The following is a 7,808-nucleotide window of genomic DNA, read 5'->3' as shown; positions in this document are numbered from 1 at the left end:
ATTGATACTCAAAGTTATGTATTTGAGAATAGAAGATAGTAAGAAAGGTGGGTGTGGGAATGAGTCCCACATTGGTAGAAATACCATATGCATGTGAGTTTATAAGCTTGAATGTATGATAGGCTTACAAGTTTGTATCTATGGTTTTACTCCGACTCTTACTCGCATGCCGGGGGATGCGAATCTTGAATTTGGTAGACAAAATTCACAGAACTTGTGCATGGTCACACCATGCCGACATGAATACAGCTTCGAAAGCTCGAGCTCGTGCCACCCTTAGTGTGAAATTAATGCCACAATCAATTCCTTAATGAGGAATTTATTTCTTGTTGTTCCATAAATCAGTATAAAAACAGACTCTACAGCCTCAGTTGATACATATGAAAATACTTATCTTCTTCTTCCTTTTCTATGCAACTGTTTTTGGTGATTATTTCAGGCAAGTAGTCATATCCCGCAGTACACATTGTTACGGTTCTTGTACCCCGGGAATAAACGACAAATTTGTTTAAGGTAATCGAGTCCAACTCGAGCCTCATCAACTGCGTTTATTACTAACATTTTTCTTGTAGATTATGTAACACCCGTTTATTTATTAGTTAAATAAATAAATAAATTAGTGAACGAATGGTAGCCTAAAATAAATAAATAAATGTATAGAAGCCCTAAAATCAAGAATAAATGACCAAGGCATTAGTTCGAGGAGTTAAAAGTTATAATTATAGAAGTTGAGGGATGAATTGTAATTCACGGGTTAGTTTGTAAAGAATGTTGGAAGTTGAGAGTGATTTGGTAATTGTGGGTTTAATTTGAAATAAAATCATGAAGGAAGGGGTTAATGTGTAGTATTGGATTCAATTTAAGAATAAATTATGGAGGAGGGGCTGTTTAGTAATTTTGGGGTTTATTATGAAAGGAATTTTAAAAGCCGGGGTCTAAAGGATAATTATTGGATTAGATTTGAAAGTCCAAGGGGAGGGACCAGAATTGTAACTTCTTCAGTCGTCAACCCTAACCCGAAAATGAGAGGCAGTCGTCACCCACCCTTATGCCTCCCTCCAGCCGCCATTCACTTCCTTCTTCATCTCCGACCTAGCGCCGCCATCTCCCCTCCGCTGTCAACGATCAGTGTACCGGCGAAGAGAAGATCAATGCATCAACGTCGTGTTAATTGGGAGGAGCGGGAGAGTGTGGATTGTGGAGGTCGTGACTGCTGCCGGTGTCACGTCAGTCGGTGACGGAGGAGCAGTTCATCTCCGTCGCACCTGCTTCACTCCATTCTTTTCTCTCCCTCAGTTCGTTGATATTCCATAGTCCTTCCATGCCTCATTCTTCTTATTCTGCCGGTTGTCGCTGCTTTATCTCGTCACCACCAACCGTCGTGGGTGGTGGCTGCGAGTTTGGGTGGATGTGTGAGGTTGCTTCGAGATTCATGTGACTATTGGCTTGCTGTCATTGGGAGCGAGCTCCTAAAGACCACCCCCTTCGTGTGTGCTGTTGCCTAACGCCGTCAAGACCGCCGCTGCCACCTTTCTATGGTGTTGCTGTCGCCAATCGCCACCAGGAGGGTGGTTGGACCTGTTTGCAAGCAAGAAAAGAGTGTGGGTGTTTGTTCTTTCTATACTTTGTGTTGTGTGTGGCTTGTTGGCCAGAAAAGTCGCTACCACCACTGTGAGGTGGTGGCTGCCACCATAAACTGCCTTGGATGCGTGTTGATGTAGTTAGTGTGTGTGTTTATTCTTGGTTAGGGCATGGTAAACTGTAATTAACTAAAGTATAATGAAAGAAATTTAAAACCACCACCTTCGGGTGATGGTTGCCGCCTCCTACCGCCACCGGCCGCTGTGTCGGGTGGCGGTGTGCTTTGCCTCGCGATGTTGATTCGTTGGGGTGCTTGAAACCCTTATGGGCCCAAAGAAGCTCAAATGGGCCCAATGAAGCTTAATGGACCCTAATAGACCCAAGGAAGCCCTAATGGGCCCAATAAGACTTAATGGACTTAATAATATTTTAGTGGGCTTAATAGGCCCAATAAACCCCAAATGGACCTAAAAGCCCAACAAATTGATAAATGGACTAATATTTGGGTTGGAAAAACCATAATGCAAATAAAACCCTAATTTGTGGAAATTGCTTGGGGCACGAGAATTAATTATTAAATCTTATATAATTAATAATCATTGGCAAACTAGCGTAAGGCATAATGGACTTAATGGATTAAGTCTTTAATGGGTTAAGAAAGAAACACTAAACCTTAATCATCATTGCATGTGAAAACTCTAATTTGGGATTACGGGCTTGGACTTATCGACACCCATATTTGGGCCATTGGAATGGAATTGTGTGATTAAGCCCAATCACATCATATGACTTATTTAGAAGAATGATGGACTTAATGGATTAAGTCCTTAAAGGAATAATTCCTTAATGGGTTAAGTAGGAAACTTACCCCTAATCGGCATTTTATGTGAAACCCTAACTTCACTTGGGTTTATTGTTGGGCCTTTCTATTGGGCCTTGATGATTGGATTATAAATGGGCCATCCAAGAATAATTATATGGACTAAAATAATTTAATGGGCCTAGGGTAAGTCCCATGTAAGGGGTTGGGCCTAATTTGGAAAATTGGGCCATAGATGGACCATAGTTGGGCCTTAATGATTGTATAATGTTGGGCCTTAGAATAAGACCACATATAGGCCTGGGCCCAATTCAGAAAATTGGGCCATATGCTAGGCTTTGATTCCTAGTTCGCTTTGGGCCTATGGATTGGGCCTTGGGCTTATATAAGCCAAGCCTGAGGTAATGAAGTAATTATCCAAGTATGTATTATGGTTATGTGTTGGGACCCAATTATTAATTGGGTGTTATTTTGGTGTTGACAGTTCGGGAGTCTGTCAGCCAGCAGTTGGGGTCGAGTCTGCGGGACTTCAGCAAGTGTGGGATTGTGTCTTCGGGACTTCAGCAGTGTGAGGTGAGTTACCTTCCAGTAGTGGTGGGTCTAAGGCCACAATGCTGGCCCACCAGTAGGAGACGTATGATAGATGATTGTCTTTGTGATATCATCTAGGTTCGCTACTACCTGATATGTTATATGCTAGCATGATATGTTGTATGTGATAGTAGTCGAGTCCGGTTGTTAGGACCGAAGGGTAGTCAGACACCCCAGATACATCTGACAGTATGTGATGATATGTTTTCATGTTGGCTTCTTATGTTATATGCGATAGAGGTAGTATGAGGGGACCGGTCCCCATGTTTGGTTGTTAGGACCGAAGGGTAGTTCAGGCACCCCAGATATGTCTGATAGTATGATTATGTTATGATATATGTGATAGTAGCAGTAGGGGGTGGAATAGTCCCCGAGGGTCGATTGTTAGGACCGACAGGTAGGTCAGCACCCTAGAATGGCTTGACACGGGTAGGTCAGCACCCCAAAATGGCTTGACACAGGTAGGTCAGCACCCCAGAATGGCTTGACACGGGTAGGTCGGGCACCCCAGAATTGCCCGGCAATATGCTATGTGATTGTATGGTATTTGGTATGATGGGGGAACTCACTAAGCTTTGTGCTTATGGTTTACAGTTTTGGATTCAGGTTCTCGTTTTCAAAGGAAAGGAGTCGGCTTGATCGCAACGCATCACACTATGTTTTCCGCACATGAGATCCTTGGGGATTACGCTCTGATATGGTTTTATGAAACTATGTTTTGCATTGCTGACACTTGGGTTTTGACATGAGACGTTATTATCAATGTTTTTATACTGATGGTTTTATGTAAGAACATAATTAAAATGAAATTTTTGGCCTGTATTTTTGGGATGTTACAAGTTGGTATCAGAGCCTTGGTTTGAGGGATTCGAACATACTCTCGTGTGTGTCTGAACTCAAACTAAGAGCTTGGTATGAAAATTTTCAAAAGAGAAACCATTTTATAAAAAGGAGTAAAAAACAAGAATTTTGAGAAGAACAAAGTGTGTGATGCGTGCAATCAGCCGAGCTCAAGTAAGTTTTCCCCAAGATACCCATACATGTTATGATATGATTATGAGAATTGCATGCTAGATTAGGGCTAAGGATCTAGGAGGATGCCTTAAATGCCTATTGTATGTGCTTGTAGAATTGCATGCTAGTACTGATCAGTCAGTGATAGGATAGCCTGTGTAGGTTATGCCTGATTGTATGAGCCTTTGAATTTTATGTACAGATTCTTGAATAGAAGATAGAATGATTTGATTGGTATATGATGGTTAGATTTTCCATTGTCTGAATGTTGCTTGCTTTGTGCTTTGTGGACTCTTAGTAATGTGAGTTAGCTATTAAGTGAATATGCTAAGTCACATGTGGCGCAGGCTGGATAATCTCAGAATGATAGGTTTGACCCTATTGCGCAACTCTCGTCTGAGTCTAACCGTTATAGGGATGAGTCTGTACTTGAAGGATTATCTGATCTGTGTTGCATGTGGCTATATTCATGAGGTAACTAGTTGACATTACTGGGAATCTTTCAGCAGCTGAGGATTGGGTGAGTTTGGGAACCTAGGGAAGCCTAGGATATATTCCAGTGAGTTAGTAGTGAGGTTCAGTGACACTTGGGTGTTCCATTTTGAGGAAGTGACTTGGAGGATTCGAGAGGATTGCTGAGGAAAGTATGGATAGGTGTGGAAGGTAGTATTGGGCTCGTACTACTGAAAGCACAGGATCCATACTCGAATCAGTGAGAGTCTTGGAGAATCTAAGAAGCTTCAGGGAAGAGTTGTGACCCAGTTTGGGGACAGAGGATGTTCCAGTTGTTGCAGCTTAGACATTGGCAAGCGAGCTAGTGAGCGTGACAGGGTGTCAGACCCTAAAGGATATGATTTCCAAGAATTGCAGATGCGAGATCGATTGGGAGCACTTTGAGAAGAGAGGTTTGTACCAGGTGCATATAGTTGAGGGTCGCGGGAAGAGACCCGTCACCTCCGATCATCGGGCGAAAGGCCAGCAGGGCCGGAGTCAGTGCAATGCGTACGAGAGAGTACATGAGGGAGTTTGTCACTCCAAGGGATTAGGCTGCCACATGTGTGGCAGGGATGGTCATGTCTGCAGAAGGTGACCAGTATTTCCCCAGACGTTGCGAGTATGTCATCTTCTATTGCTAATTAATGGATGTTGGGGATACGTATCGCGTTGGAATTGTGAGTGAGTTTAGATAAGTCAGACCTCGAGTTGGTTTTCTGCTAGTGTTTGGGTTATCAGGGATCATATATGCCATTCAGCATGCCGAAAGGTCCATGATGAACCCAAAGAGGGATGCATCTTGCGGAGTGGGTTCCGCGCATATCGTTATCATTTCGGATCTTTGTCGGGATCTATGCAGGAGTGTCATTTAGAGCATACTCGATCAGGGTTGGAGTGATTGTTCTCCAATGAATTCAGCGTTCAAGGGTTCTATCATTGTTCAGGTATGGTCGGTGATTGTTTATGGATGAACTTTAGAGTTCAGTGGTACTGCAAGATTGGGAGAGGGAATGAGGATTCGTCAGCTAGAGTGAAGATTAAGGTCTTCAACTAACATCATGTTATATGGATTGAGGTGTCAGACTGGATCAGAACTCAAGAGTACTCATCGAGATTTCCGAGGATGGGAGATCTCAAGGTTTAATCGATGATAAAACGCCAGCATTGGCAGACACATGTTGTCATTAGGGGGATATTAGAAAGCGAGAAGGATTGAGAATCCTTCAATTCTCATGTGATGTTGCATTTCATAATAGTCTCAGCAATTATCGCAAAATAATGGCCATAATTGTGACCATTTGAACACCACCCATGTGGTTTCTGACTAAGGGTGAGATGCCTAGTTCAAGTTGTGTAACAAATAAAACATACATACATGCAGATTTACCTTAGTTTATTTTTGCTTATTAATTTGTTTTCTATCCCCTTGTTTCATATGTACTAATTGAACATGCCGATGTGTTGAGTAAGATTTACTTAAAAATGGGTTTGTGATGATAGGCAGAGAGGGCTCACCCTTTGGGCGATATGCTTATGTCTTTTGTGTAAGATTTACTTATATCTATTAAATTGTCTTCCTCTAGCTAAATAATTTTGTTTATGATCAAGGTTTTAAAATACGGAATCGGGCCCCAAGGCGTTTACCCCTCGCCTCACGAGGCGTAAGCCTCGAGGCGGAATAAAATAATAATATATTATATTAATCATAAAAAACATACTAAAGTCCAATTTCAAACATAAAAGTCTGTCTTAATGTCATCATCCCAAAAATAAAAAGATACTAAAATTCATAATAGTCTTCAAATCATGCCAAATTAGTAAAAACAAACGCATAATAGTCTTCAAATCAAGCCAAATCAACAAAAACGAAAAATAAGGAGTGACGAGAAGAGAAAAGAAAGAAGAAATGAGAGAATAAGGAGTGACAGGCCGGAGAAAAATTAGGTCAAGTAAAGATATCACGTGATTTCTAAGGTCAAAAAAAAAAAAAAAAAAAAAAATCCCCAGAACGCCTCTTACGCCTCACCTCGGAACGCCCCGCCTCGGACCGCTTTTCACCGCCTCACAAGACTGAGGCATGCGCCTCATTCTCCCCTAAGAAGCGTAGCCTCATAATCGTTTTTCATCCGCCTTGCCTCAAGGCGGGCCTCGAGGCATATGCCTCGAACGATTTTTAAAACCTTGTTTATGACAGAATGGTTTTAATCAAAAGAGTAGAGAACTATGGTTCTTACAATGAAAAGGAAAGAGTGCACTAATTACTTAAAAGCTAGTAATCAATCTTAACAAAAAAAATATCAAGGATTATGGAATCCAGATGACTGCCATAATCTGCTCAATATAGAAATGAAATAATATCTCAAAACAACGTATAACTGAATTGGTGTGAGCAATCCACAAGTGGTGTGGAAAAGTGAATATAAAAATGGAAGGAGTGTGGAATCCACAGTACCACCCACTCCCACAGCATAAAAAATTGAAAGAAAAAGGAAAAGGCACATCAAAAGAAACTGATTAAATACTATCAGCAGCCATGGTGACAAACTTATCAATGCATGCCTATCTTTTTTCTTGCTTATATAGTCTAGGGTGATTCCAATATGTTTGTGTACAGAATATTGTTGTTTGATGTACAAGGTACTTGAATTGTAACACATTTTAACTTATGCACACTATATTGTAGTACTAACTTAACCAACCTATTTTGTACACAAATATGAAGAACTGATTTTATCAGCTCCATTTCCACTTTAGCATTTTTTTTTATCGTTTATCAATTTTGTTTCATTTCTTTATGCTAGTGTGGTTTGAGGAATTAAGGGTATTTATCTATTGTTCAACTCTAAAGGCATTGTTCTTATTCGAATTACTAGAAGCATAATTATCACTCCAAGCTACTGGTTTGCATCTTTAAAGTGTATTAATTGAGTGCTAAATAACAAAGCTAGAAGGCATAATAACTAATTACAAAAGCATTTACAGAAACAACTAAAGCAGCTAGCTTTTGAGCTTTCAACACATCATTTCCAAGAAAGAAACAAATAAGTATGCTACGGTGGACATGTGGTAAATCATTGTTGGTCTAGATACCAGACACAACATTCATATTTTCGTTGGGAGTGGCGTCCATCACCGAAAACTTAAAGTAAAGGAAAATTGTGGTGGTTCCTCTATGTACAAAAGAGACAACCAAGTAGGAAGATAGTGTGAGGTTGGACATGAAGGAGTTGGCTCTTACCAAGGACATGATCTCAAATAGTAGGTTGTGAAGGTTTAGAGTAACGATAGTGGAGTAGTTTAAGTCCTA

Source organism: Lactuca saligna, chromosome 5 (genome assembly GCF_052625555.1).
Source record: "Lactuca saligna cultivar CGN05327 chromosome 5, ASM5262555v1, whole genome shotgun sequence".
In the NCBI taxonomy this organism is placed as follows: Eukaryota; Viridiplantae; Streptophyta; class Magnoliopsida; order Asterales; family Asteraceae; genus Lactuca; species Lactuca saligna.
Note: the sequence above shows the minus strand (reverse complement) of the source record.